The sequence below is a fragment of the Acinonyx jubatus genome, chromosome B4 (genome assembly GCF_027475565.1).
Source record: "Acinonyx jubatus isolate Ajub_Pintada_27869175 chromosome B4, VMU_Ajub_asm_v1.0, whole genome shotgun sequence".
In the NCBI taxonomy this organism is placed as follows: Eukaryota; Metazoa; Chordata; class Mammalia; order Carnivora; family Felidae; genus Acinonyx; species Acinonyx jubatus.
In genome coordinates, this window is record NC_069387.1 from 131382931 (window position 1) to 131397249 (window position 14319).

Below are 14319 nucleotides of genomic sequence, written 5' to 3' on the forward strand. Positions count from 1 at the left end.
AGTTGAGCATCCAACTCTTGATTTCTACTCAGGTCATGATCTCACAGTTTGTGAGATCGAGCCCCATGTCAGGCTCTGTGCTGACAGAGTGGAGCCTCTTTAGAATTCTCTCTCTCCCTCTCTCCCGTCCCCTGCTAGTGCTCTCTCTCCCCCTCTCAAAATAAATAAACAAACACAAAAAAAAAAAAAAAAGAAAGAAAGAAAGAAATGTCTTTTAAATAAATTTGGTGATCTCAAGCACTGCAGCTGGGCTATCTCAATAGTTGATACATCTACAAATGTTCCATATTCATCCCTTATGTACTTCTTGATTCTCCACAATGTGCTGAGCACTATACCAAGTACTAAAGAGGATTCATCATCTGCCCTTTAGGAGAAACTAGTTGGGAAGATCAGAATATACTACAAGAAATGGCTCAAGAAATGCATTCCCCTTTTATAAGGTACACTCTTTTGTACAATCATTCAGTAAAAATAATCAATAAGCTTTGAGAAAAGGGGATAAAAGCTGCCCTGAAGCTGGACCTTTAAAAACAGGTACATTGGCAAAGAGGGGAGAAAGGCTTTTCAGGCAAGGAAATGAGAACAAAAACATGGTGCCAGGGACAGACACTGTGAATCTGAGGTCCTTCATAACCTGATTCCAGCCAGCCACTGATCTCGCTCCTCTTCCTCATTAGCCATACGGAATGCCTTACTTCTGGGATGTGCAATCTTTGATAGTTCCATTGTTTTCCTACTACATACAATGTTCTTCCCTGCCTTTCCTTGGTAGGTAACATTACCTAATCCTAGTATACAGTAGGCACTCAATAAAATATAGCCAGTTAGAAATAATTTTTATTATTAAAGATACAACTGAAACATTTTTCTAAAGCCTTTTCAATTCCCCAGAGTTAATCTACTTGCCTCTCCACCATACGCACATGGCATTTGTCCATTTTTCTTTTTTTTTTGTATTGGTTTATTTTTTTTATTTTTTTCATATATGAAATTTATTGTCAAATTGGTTTCCATACAACACCCAGTGCTCATCCCAAAAGGTGCCCTCCTCGATACCCATCACCCACCCTCCCCTCCCTCCCACCCCCCATCAACCCTCAGTTTGTTCTCAGTTTTTAAGAGTCTCTTATGCTTCGTCTCTCTCCCACTCTAACCTCTACCATTTTTCTATTAGAGTGATAAAACATTTTATTGTCCTACATTTCTTTTTCTTTTTCTCTTACTTTTCTGAACAGGAATCATCTTTCATACAACTTGACAAGCCCTAAGACCTAACACAGTATCTGGCACATAACAGGTGTCCATTATATACTTGTTGACTGAAATACCAATTGACCCAAATTTACAAAATAACAGGATTCCTCTAAAATTGTTAGCTCCTTTAGCACATTTAAACAATTCTGTTTGTCAAAATCTAATGCATTTTTACATTTTCATACACATGTCTGCTACACAATTATGCCAACAATTCATGTACAAAACAAAAAGTCAAAGTGGATTCACTACAAACTACCAGGCTCATTAGTTTTTGCTTGACAACAAAATGAGGTCCTCATTCATGCCAACTGAGACAGAAGAAATTAATCGAATTGATAATTTAGATATTGTGGCTGGTGACCTTTCTCACTGAAATAGTGCTACAGCTTTGTGTACAGTCTGTATTTTCAATAGGTATTTATATTGGCTTTAGTCATGGATCATAGAAGTTACAAATTTAGAAGTCCAATCATAAATCCAAGATTTATTTATAGAAACTTTCCATATGGTAGGAGTTTAAGAAGTAAAACAGCAGCCTTTTTGCCTGCCGAAAGCAGAGGTTAGCAGAGCGTCAAAGGAATAAACCCGCTCCTGACTCTGCTCTTGGCACCGTTTAAAGCAGAGGAAGAAATGTGCAGGGCAAGCAAGAGCCTCACTGAAAATCAGTCACCCAGGGCAACAGGCATTTTGAATGTCTGTGCTATTCAAGGCTTAAATATTAATTTTATACATGCCCCTGTTCATTTAAAGCACAACACGTGGCTTGGAACTTAAAAAATGTCCTAATGTGCTAGTTTGTCACATATTAATGGAGTCAGCCAGGTTTTAACATGCCAAGATTAAAATACTCTCTAGATCATTATGCAAAGGTATGAACGCAATCCTTTATTCTCAGGAGAAGGCACTTAGGGGGGAAAGACTCAAGCAGTATCATTTCAATGGAAGCCGTAACAGAAAAAGTCAACTCCTACATAGTAATGAATTATCTTTTAAAAAGATATGAATAGAAATAAAAGATAATGACCACTTACAATTATTAATATCAAAATGAGATCTAGGATTTTTAGTTCAAAGTTGTCAGAGAATGTATTTTGAAACTGATTTCTACACGAGAGCTTAAAAAATGTTGTGCTGGTCATCCACTGACTAAGCCCCTTTAGAATCCAAGTCTTATGTTATACTGAAATGACTTATATTTTTATGTGAACAGTATTATAAGCAAAGTTCTTCTAATCTTTTATATTACTGGCTTTAGAGAAATGCCAATAAAATCCAGAATGACTAAATCTTTATAACTTAACCTTAGAAGCTTACACATCCAATCCCTTCATTTTTGGTTGAGAAACCAGAGTAGAAAAGGTTCAGTGACTTGATAACACTTGATAACACTTGGATCAGGAAATGAGAATTTTTACAATCTAAGATGACACTGTCCTCATCTTCTAAAAAATAAATTTCCCATACACAAATTCTAAGGAATTTCATAAATTCAGTGTCTTCTTTCAAACAATCATTTCATCTGAAAAGAATGCTACTATCTCATTTTAACTTGAGGAGGAAAAGATGCAAAGAATAAAGGGACAATAATAAAAAATGGAATGAAAGGGGAAAAATGGAAGAGGAAAGAAAGAGGGAAAAAAAATCAATATAAAGGTTTGACTCTGATACCAAAAAAGGAAGAGAAAAAACAATTCCCAGTTAAATGAACGCACTATGGTTTTTAAGCAATCAGCCTCAAGAAGGTGTGGTTACATACCTCCTCAAACTGAACATCTATGGAAAAAACCTTAATTTCATTCTGCCTGATTGTTCTACTTACTCTTTGTTACACTTCCAAAGAAAGAGCAAGTAGACTGGACCTCCTAGAGGAAGTGGAAGAGTCAGAAATGTCAACCCAGGTAGCCCCTCAAAGTCCTAGTACTGGCTGATGCTATTAGAGAGTCTCAAAAGGACAGAGTCAAGAGAAACTACTATTTCCAGAAGTGTCCATAACCTCCTCTAGAGGAGACCAGAAACCTACAAGCAGCAACGTATTCTGCTGCCCTTCACAACCACCTAAAAGCTTTTCTTTCCAAATATCAATTTAATTAGGAAACAGATTTTTTTTTAATGTTTACTTATTTTGAGAGAGAGAGAGATAGAGCATGAGCGGGGCAGGGGCAGAGAGAGAGAGGAAGAGAGAGAATCCGAAGCAGGCTCCCGGCTCTGAGCTGTCAGCAGAGAGCCTGATGCAAGGCTTGAATCCATGAACCATGAGATCATGACCTGAACCGAAGTTGGATGCTTAACACACTGAGCCACACAGGCATCCCTGGAAAGAGATTTTAAAGAACAGTTACTACCTCACTGACTAAGGTGATAAAGGGAAAAGGAAGCAATACCATATATGCTATAAAGGGAGAGAGGAGAGGAGGGAAGGGAAAAGGAAGACCTACACAGCCACACTGATCAACCCAGCCGCAGCATTCAACGTAACAAATGCTCAGTAAGAGACTGAAACACACACAATACGTAACAAAAAAACCTAAAATTTCAGGGCACCTCACTAGCTCAGTCAGTGGAGTATTTGACTCTTGAACTCAGGGTTGTGAGTTCGATCACCACATTGGATGTAGAGATTGCTTAAAAAGAAAATCTTGAAAAGAAGATAGATAGATAGATAGATAGACAGACAGACAGATAAATAAAATTTCAAACCTTCCATTCATAAGAATTTCAAACTCTACCAAAGTTCCCACTTTTGCCTTCCTCTGCCAGCACCCCATAACAAGCCATGGCAGCACCTCCCATATCTTGTGTAATTAAGACTCAGCTGTCATAGCTCCAGACACACAGATATAGCCCTCACTTTTTGAATTTTTTTTTTAATGTTTATTTATTTTTGAGACAGAGAGAGAGACAGCATGAACAGGGGAGGGTCAGAGAGAGAGGGAGACACAGAATCTGAAACAGGCTCCAGGCTCTGAGCTGTCAGCACAGAGCCCAACGCGGGGCTCGAACCCACAAACTGTAAGATCATGACCTGAGCTGAAGTCGGATGCTCAGCCAACTGAGCCACCCAGGCGCCCCTAGCCCTCACTTTTTGAAACTGCAAAGCAAAACCCACTTTATGGTATTTGAACATCTATTCTCTTAAGTAATTCTTCTAACACTGTAAAGCGGTTATTTGCAGAGATGATGGGTGGACAGCAACCCCAGCAAAGCCTTTATTGGAAGTGAAGTCATAGGAGCAGGAGCTCATTTGTCTACCAGCGTTATAAATAAGAGAGAACTCTAGGCCTCAAACCTGATCTGAACACCTCTGTCCATCGTCTTAAATGTGCAAATCCCTGTTTTCTCAAACAGAATAAAATGAACTTTTTTCTTATTCCATGTTTTCCTATAATAGATTATTTAAATTTTCCAAAATTGGTAATATATAACTATGATTTTTTTAAAAACTGGGGCACTTGGCTGGCTCAGACGGTGGAGCGTGCAACTCTTGACCTCAGGGTTGTGAGTTTGAGCCCCACGTTGGGTGTGGAGATTATTTCAAAGTAAAATCTTTAAACTAAATAAATAAAATTTTAAATAACACAAGAATAAGGTAAATAGTGAAAACTAGGTTTCTTACTCCAGTCCCCTAGTACTCCTTTCCAGAAACAATTTCAAGTTTCTTGTAAAATTTACCATTTTCTTAATGACTGAGTGACTCTCCTATGCTTACAAATGTGGCTGCAGGAGAAGGAGCTGAATGACTTAGCTGGTTACTGCACTACCAGAAAGAGCACGTCTCCACAATCATTGAAGTCTGAACATGTGTGCCCTCCCTATCTATGCTCCCACACATGCATAAACAGCTATACCTAACGTAGAAGGTTCTGGGGTGAGGCAGGGAGTGTTAAAATATACTTCACATAAAATTTGCCATTTTTTAAACTTAAAAAAATTTTTTTTCTAATGTTTTTTTATTTTTGAGAGACAGAGACAGAACACGAGCAGGGAAGGGGCAGGGAGAGAAGGAGACGCAGAATCCGAAGCAGGCTCCAGGCTCTGAGCTGTCAGCACATAGCCCGATGCGGGGATCGAACTCATAAACCATGAGATCATGACCTGACCTAAAGTCAGATGCTTAAACAGCTGAACCACCCAGGCACTCCTCCATTTTAACCATTTTTAAGTGTACAGTTCAGTGGCATTAAGTGCATTCACAATGTTGTGCAACCATCTCCAGTATCCATTTCCAAAAATTTCTCATCCAAAACAGAAACCATACCCATTTAAACAGTAACTCCCCATTTCCCCTTCCTCTAGTCCCTGGTAACATCTATTCTACTTCCATCTCTATGAATTTGCCCATCTAGGTGCCTCATGTAAGTGGAATCATATAATACCTGTCCCTCTGCATCTGAAATCTTTCACTCAGCATAATGTCTTCAAGGTTCGTTCATGTTGTAGCATGTATCAGAATTTCCTTCTTTTTTAAAAAAAATTTTTTTAACATTTATATTTACTTTTGAGACAAAGAGAGATAGAGCATGAGCAGGGGAGGGGCAGAGAGAGAGGGAGACAGAATCCAAAGCAGGTTCCAGCCTCCGAGCTGTCCGCACAGAGCCCGACGCAGGACTCGAATCCACAAACCGCGAGGTCATGACCTGAGCCGAAGTCGGACGTTCAACTAAGCCACCTAGGCGCCCCCAGAATTTCCTTCTCTTAAGGCTAAATAACATTTTATCGTGTGTGTGTGTGTGTGTGTGTGTGTGTGTGTGTGTGTGTATACACCACATTTTGTTTATCCTTTCATCAGTGGAGGGACATTTGGGTTGTTGGGTTGTTCCACCTTTTGGTTACTGTGAATAATGGTGCTGTGAACATTGGAAAACAAGTATCTGTTAAGTCCCCTCTCTCAATTCTTTTGGGTATCACTAAGGAGTAGAATTGCTGGATCCTATGGCAATTTTATGTTTAACTTTTTGAGGAATCACAAAATTGTTTTCCACAGCAGCTGTACCATTGTATAGTCTCACCAGTGATACACCAGGGCTCCAGTTTCTCCTCACAGTTTTTTTGACAACAGCTATCCTAACAAGTGTCAAATGATATGTCACTGTGGTTTTCATTCACATTCAAAGGAGAGGGTTCTTCTGCCTGTGGCTTCAAAGCATTTTGTATTTAAAGGTGCTCCTATGGGCTGGCCCATGTCCACTCCACAAACACACTCTCAAGAGTTTCCCATTCATTCACTGCACTGGTCACTTCAAATCTCGTCCACTGTGACTACCACCACACTCTACTCCACTTTCTTGGCTTTTCTTGCATGTCCATTCACCTATACTTTTTGGCTTTCTTCTCAAAAAATGCTGACCTATTTGCAAGTTTCATCAACACACTCCTCCATCTTCTGAAAGAACCAGCTATTCACAGCACTTTGGCACTTTGAGCCTCTTCAGGAATTGTCAACAACACTCCAGAGTTCATTCTTGACTATCTAAGGCACTGACTTTTCTATTTCTTGGTTTTGAGTTCCGCACTCTTTTGGATGCTTGTAAATGACAGAAAGTTGGTCTATAGATAAAGTTTTGTCGAAGTCTACCTGCACTTAAGTACAGCTAACAGATAAGTAAAATGAATACATAAAACTCACTCTCAAGGAATAACTATAAAAACAAACTATGCATATCTTAAAATATGAACATTTTAGGGGAAAAAGATCAGAATAATGGAAATCAGAAGTATTTGGAACAAAGAAGCTATCATTTTTTTAGAACAAATTTTAATGTTTATTTATTTTTAAGAAAGAGAGAGCGAGCGGGTGAGATGCTGAGAGGGGCGGGGACAAAGGATCCAAAGGGGGCTCCAGGCAAACAGCAGAAAGCCCAATGCGGGGCCAAACTCAGGAACCATGAGATAATGACCTGAGCCGAGATCAAAAGTCAGATGCTTAACTGAACCACCCAAGGCACCCAAGCATTTTAATTTTTAAATAAGATGATTAGAGTAGGCCTCACTGAGAAAGTGACATAAAACCAAGATTTGACAGTGATGACAGAGTTACAGATACCTAGAGGAATAACATTCCACACAGAGGGAACAGCCAGTGCAAAGGCCCAAGGGCAGAAGCAGGACTGTCATGTTCAAGGAACAAGAGGGGTGCCTGGGTGGCTCAGTCGGTTAAGCGGCCGACTTTGGCTCAGGTCATGATCTCACGGTCCGTGAGTTCGAGCCCCGCGTCAGGCTCTGTGCTGACAGCTCAGAGCCTGGAGCCTGTTTCAGATTCTGTGTCTCCCTCTCTCTGACCCTCCCCTGTCCATGCTCTGTCTCTCTCTGTCTCAAAAATAAATAAACGTTAAAAAAAAATTTTTTTTTAAAGAAAAAAAAAAAGGAACAACAAGAAAGCTAATGTGGCTGCAGCAGAATGAACAAGGGGGATTCAGTAGGTAAGGGCAGAGAGGTTAACAGAAGACCAGATAAGAGAAGGCCTGATGGGTATTTACTCAAAAGTGAAATGGGGAGCCATTGAAGGGTTTCTGAACAGAGGAGCAACATGATCTCACATAGGTACCAAGAGAATGATTCAGGCTGCTGTGTTGAAAATAAAGGGAAGAGGGGCTCCTGTGTGGTTCAATCGGTTGAGTGTCCAACTCTTGATCTCGACTCAGGTCATGGTCTCATGGTTCGTGAGTTTGAGCCCTGCATGGTGACATAGCAGAGACCGCCTGGGATTCTGTCTCTCCCTTTCTCCACCCCTCCTCTGCTCACATGTGTGCACTCCTTCTCTCTCAAAATAAAGAGGAGAGGGGAACGGAGGGGAAGAGAGGGGTGGGGAAGAATCTGGGAGATCAGTTAGGAAATATCACAATAATCCGGGCAAGAGAACAGTGGTAGCAGGAGAGATGGTGAGAAGTTGTTGATTTGGATAGATTTTGAAGGTAAGTCCAGTAAAGTTTTCCTGGCAGACTGGATATGGAATATAAGAGAAATGTAAGGTCCAAAGTTTTGATCAGAACAACTAAAAGAGTAGAGTCACCATCAGATGAGACAGGGAAAGCTGCTGGTGGCAAAAAGTTTAGAGGAGGAAAATGAATCATTTTAGTTTTGTATATGCTGAGTTTGAGACAGTTTCCAACTTTCCAATAAACATACACGGTCAGCTTCATGAAATAATGGTTTTTAACATTTCTCTTCTACTATATTGTATTAGATAATAAGCCATAGGTTTGATTTGGTATAGATTCTACAGTTTTACAACAAATTAATTTCAGCAGTTACCACATACATGAAAAAAGAAATACTCATAGTTTGATGCTGATTAATTCCCAATGACTGACCACATCCTTCAAAGTTTGAAGATCCACTCCACCTCACAGTCATAGGTATGGGGTCAAATCTCAGTAAATGAGGAAGAATAAAAAAAGAGAATGAGTTCCTAGCATCTGTTATCAACATTGAATTCTTCATCCTGACAACACTGAGGATTCCAGTGATCCTAACATATCAACTTCAGTCTGACACAGTCCTCTTGTTCTAAACACAAATTTTTCTCTCCTTCTATTCCCTGAAAGTTCCCAAAAGAAGAGAATAGTTCAGAGTCTGAAAACAAACACAATCTAGGAAGAAACACAATGCAGAGAGGAGTCTATATCAGAACAGCACTATTCCCATATTCTTCTGGTCAAGGCCTCTAGAGAAATCACAAAATCATACCATCTCAAGCCTGGAAAGGGATCATCATGTGTCAACAAATATTTTCCAAGTGACCATGTGCTAGACACTAAAGATACACAGATAAGTATGACAAAATCCCTATTCAAGGCACTGTGTACTAAGTACTTTAATAAAGGAATTATCTAAGGGTTGTGGAAATATAAAAGCAGAAATAAAAGAGTGGATTTTCAAAATAAATTGCCAAGAATTAACTTGGGATCACCATATCCACCATCTCCTACCAAAAGACTCATGTGGCAATTCAGGCTAAGGAGAAAGCAAGGTTGCTGTCCTAACAGGGCTGGGACTTACAGCCTCGTAGGATGAGAGTCTTGTTCTCTTACATAGTTGGTTAAAGGAAATAGTTAAAGATACTTATGATCATTTCCATCCCTGCTTCATTTCTTTTCCACAAAAAACTGGGATCATGAGAAAACACTGTTCAAGTCCAACCATTCACTCAGTGCCAATCTTCAAATTTTACAAGATAGTACTTAATCCCTTAAAATATTTGCTGAAAGAAAAGAGAGCCTTCTCTTCCCTTCCCAAAGGAAATGTTATTTAACCTAGGCTATTTACAGAGGTCTAGGCCACAACTTTGACTTCTAGAATAAAACTAACCATAACCACTTTCAATGCCATGTGACTTTTCCTCTGGCCCAAGTTCTAAACCCTCAACCTTCCAAGGCTTAGGAGTTTTTTTAGCTAAGTCTTCTGGCACCCTTACTTTTCATTTTACTGCTAATTGTGACTCTCAGGAATTCACGCACAAAGAACTACAGGAATTTACTCTATTAATCTACAAACCATATTTCATTTTCATTTTCCAGACAAAATCTCAAAGGCCTGTAATGCACAATGTCAGAAAGCATCATCTGTCTTGATACATTTCCAAAGTTACCTCTGACATATGAGTTTTTACTTATTAGTAACTGCTCTCTACCCAAATAGAAACAACCATGATAACATACTCTAGCAAACTGCTGCTATCTCAGCAATTACAATGGAGTATATGCTTTCAATAGTGAGTCAAGCCTTGGGAGTGGTTTAGCACATGGAAATTCACCAGCTGGCATCTACAATTAGATTCAAGGAGACAAATGGAATTTTTGTATCAGGTTTTTCCAAGAGTTAACCAGTTCTTAAATTGATTATACCCTTCTGAAGTATTTACAGATGAAATGATATCATGTCTGGGATTTGTTTTAAAATATTGAAGAGGAAGGGGGAGCAAGTTAAACAAGAATGGTCATGTCTTGTTAACTGTTGGAGCTGGGCGATAAGTACATGGTGGTGGGTCATTTTATTATTCTCTTTATTTTTTCTATGTGTTTGAAATTTTCCATAATAGACTTTTTTTTAAACTTATGTCATGATACTGAACTTGGAAAACAAACAACAAAGTAATTCTTGGGACCAACCAACCTCCATAATCTGGTATACCATAGTAAAAATTGTTCTTTTTAAGAAATACCTCAATTTTGGGGCGCCTGGGTGGCACAGTCGGTTAGGCGTCCGACTTCAGCCAGGTCACGATCTCGCGGTCCGTGGGTTCGAGCCCCGCGTCAGGCTCTGGGCTGATGGCTCAGAGCCTGGAGCCTGTTTCCGATTCTGTGTCTCCCTCTCTCTCTGCCCCTCCCCTGCTCATGTTCTGTCTCTCTCTGTCCCAAAAATAAATAAACGTTGAAAAAAAAATTTTTTTAAAGAAATACCTCAATTTTAACTCATTTCTCACTGAACCAATATTTATTGAGCACAACTACCATGTGCCAGCACCAATCTGAGGGCTGAAGATACAATCATAAACTAAATTCTTTCTCCCCCAGAGAATCTAGTAGGGAGTCTACTGTTACAAAAGGCAAGCACATGGTGTCATAGACCAAACAACAGGGAGATCTAATCCAACCCTGGCCAATCAGGAAAAGCTTGCCAGGCACCATCTAAGTTGATTCTTAAAGATTCATCCCCAAAAGACAAATAATTTGGGGCACCTGGCTGGCTCAGTCAATGGAGCATACAACTCTTGATCTCAGGGTTGTGAGTTTGAACCCCCCAAAGGATGTAGAGATTACTTAAAAATTAAAAAAAAAAAATCTTTAAAAAAATCATTTTTTTGCCCGTGTTGACTTTTACCATTTTATAGACTGTCAGATCAACAAATAAATGCCTATTCCTTTATGAACTGAAGAATCTCTCTATAAAGCAGAAGATATCAAATGACCATTAGCTCAACAAATATTTATTAAATATCCACTATGTGTCAGCATGTGCTAGACAAAAAGAATAAAACACAGTCTCTACCATCATGGAGTTTATAATCTTGGAGCATAAGAAGACAAAAAAAAAAAAGAGAGAGAGAAAGAAAAAAGAGAAGAAAAGAAAAAGTAAGCAAGCCATTAAGCAGAAAACTACAGCTGATCCTTGAACAAGAGCTTGAATTGCATGGGTCCCTTCATACACAGATTTTTTAAATACAGTACAGTATATTTTCTCTCCTTATGTTTTTCTTAGTAACATTTTCTTCTCTCTAGTTTATTGTATGAATACAGTAGTTAAAACATATAACATACAAAATATGTGTTGTCAGTAGTAAGGCTCTATGTTATCAGTAAGACTTCTGGTCAACAGGCTTTTAAGTCTGGAGGGGGGTCAAAAGTTATACATGGATTTTCAACTGTGTGGGGCTCAGTGCCCCTAACCTACCTGTTGTTCAAGGGGCAACAATAAGTATAAATTTCTCTGAGTTATAAAGGAAACCAAAGAAGTGTCTGCAGGTAGAAAATATCTATTTTTTAGATATGGTGGTAAGGAAAGTTGAAAGAACTAAAGTAAAACCAGCTGATGATAATGTAACTGACTGAAGGGAAAAGGGATACCAAAAAAGTGGTAAGAGCAGTATAGATAAAAGCATGCATTCAATGTAGGTCGTGGGAAGAAATCTGGATTTTATTCTTATTTTTTTTTAATGTTTACTTATGTTTGGGACAGAGAGAGACAGAGTATGAGCAGGGGAGGGGCAGAGAGAGAGGGAGACACAGAATCGGAAGCAGGCTCCAGGCTCCAGCTGTCAGCACAGAGCCTGACGAGGGGCTCAAACTCAGAACTCTGAGATCATGACCTGAGGCGATGTCGGACACTCAACCAACTGCGCCACCCAGGAGCCCTCGGATTTTATTCTAAATGCAACAGGAAACCACTGGAAGGTAGGGTTTTAGGCAGAGAAGGGATGTGATTCAGTTTATGTTCTTAAGATCATTCCTGTTACTTTGGAGAGAATGGACTGAATGAAGAACTGTAGATGAGTAAAACCAAAACACCAAAATTCTGGCCAGTGGAAATCATCTCTGCAATTCCATTACCAATCTAAAATCTTTTAAATTGCCCTACTCAATCCAGGCTTCACCTACAGTTTGTGGGGTTTTTTTTTTAATGTTTATTTATTTTTGAGAGAGAGAGAGAGACAGCACAAGTGGGGAGGGGCAGAGAGACAGGAAGACACAGAACCCAAAGCAGGCTCCAGGTTGAGTTGCCCACACAGAGCCCGACGCGGGGCTCGAACTCACGGACCGTGAGATCATGACCTGAGCTGAAGTCGGACGCTTAACCAACTAAGCCACCTAGGCGCCCCAATTTGGGCTTTTGGGTGGGGGGGAAGGGGAGGGGCGCTTTTTTTTTTAAATGCTTACGACCAATGGGTCCTAACCTCTGAGATCTCCGGGAAGCTGAAACAAGCCCAGCCTGGGGGTTAGCATTCTTCTCATTCTCTTATTGCCAAAGTCAGATTCATTTTCATTTACTCACCTCCTATTCCACACAATCAGCTTCTTGACTGAAAGGAAGGGAGTAGGGGACTTCCTTGAATGTTTCAGGCAAAAATAAGCTTTACCAAGCATCTGATAAGGAATGCATATAATTGCATAACCTTTCTTCTCATTGCCAACTATGTTTCAGGTGGGGGGGAACTCCACTATGAAAGCAATTCTAATTTTCTTGTTCAAATTTGCCAGATCTCAGAAAGCCACCTGAAGCAAATCCACTTAATTCTGCTTTAGAAAAAGTTTTCTCATTCCAAAGTCTGAACAAGAATACATTTCTAGGGGTGCCTCGGTGGATCAGTCGGTTAAGCGCCTAACTTAAGACGGTTTAAGAGTCCGACTCTTGATTTTGGCTCAGCTCATGACCTCACAGTTCATGGGTTTGAGCCCCACGGCAGGTTTGGCACCGATGACGTGGAGCCTACTTGGGATTCTCTCTCCCTCTCTCTCCCTCCCCTTCCCCCCCCCAAATAAATAAACTAAAATAAAAAGAATACATTTCAAATGGGATTTGTAAGTGATAAGGAAAGAAAAATAAATTCCATTGTCAATCCCCAGGGCATGTGGCTAAGCCATCTTAATGAAAACACTAACAAACTAAGTCATGCACCAAGATATTTTACTCAGTTACTTAAAAGTCAGAATGGGGGGCGCCTGGGTGGCTCAGTCGGTTAAGCATCCGACTTCAGCTCAGGTCACGATCTCACAGTTCATGAGTTCGAGCCCCGCGTCGGGCTCTGTGCTGACAGCTCAGAGCCTGGAGCCTGTTTCAGATTCTGTGTCTCCCTCTCTCTGACCCTCCCCCATTCATGCTCTGTCTCTCTCTGTCTCAAAAATAAATAAACGTTAAAAAAAATTTAAAATAAAATAAAAGTCAGAATGGAAGAAGTGACAGTACCAACCTCTGTGGAATACCCATGAGATTTCAATTAATCTTGATTAACATCCCTGCAAGTAAGTACATCCCCATTTTTTTTAATTTATTTATTTTGAGAAAGAGAGCAAGCAAGTGAGCACATGAGCAGGGGAGGGGCAGAAGGAGGGGGAAAGAAAGAGAATCACACCATCAGCACCAAGCCCAATGTGGGGTTTGAACTCACAAGCCACAAGATCATGACCTGAGTCAAAATCCAAGAGTCGGACGCTTAACCAACTGAGCCACCCAGGTGCCCCAGTACATCCCAATTTTACTGAAGTGGACAGTCCCAAAAGAAGTTGGCACTAGCTCAAGGTCACCCAATGTTAAGTGGCTTCCAGTGGCCCATACACTTTCCATGAAAATAAATGTTTAAAGATCTAAATTACAGAAATTCTCTCACATGACCAGTGTACCAATAAATAAGTTTATACACACGTACATGCGTGCATGTGTTTCATTTGGATACCTAATCATCAACTGTAATATTTTTCAATGGGGAAAGTATTTAGGATTCCTACTTGGAGACAGACAACTGGAAAGCACCTCTGAAGAGATAAGGGAGTTTGTGGCAAGCTATCACAGTTATTTCTTTTTTTTTTTAAAGATTTTATTTTTAAATAATCTCTATACCCAACATGGGTC

The 14319-nt window shown here is 39.9% G+C and overlaps 1 protein-coding gene across 5 annotated transcripts in view; it reads right to left on the bottom strand.

Moving 5' to 3' along the window:
- Window positions 1–14319, bottom strand: part of MRTFA (myocardin related transcription factor A) — a 210282-nt gene that overhangs the window by 176173 nt on the left and 19790 nt on the right. The gene's annotated exons all lie outside the window — the stretch shown is intronic.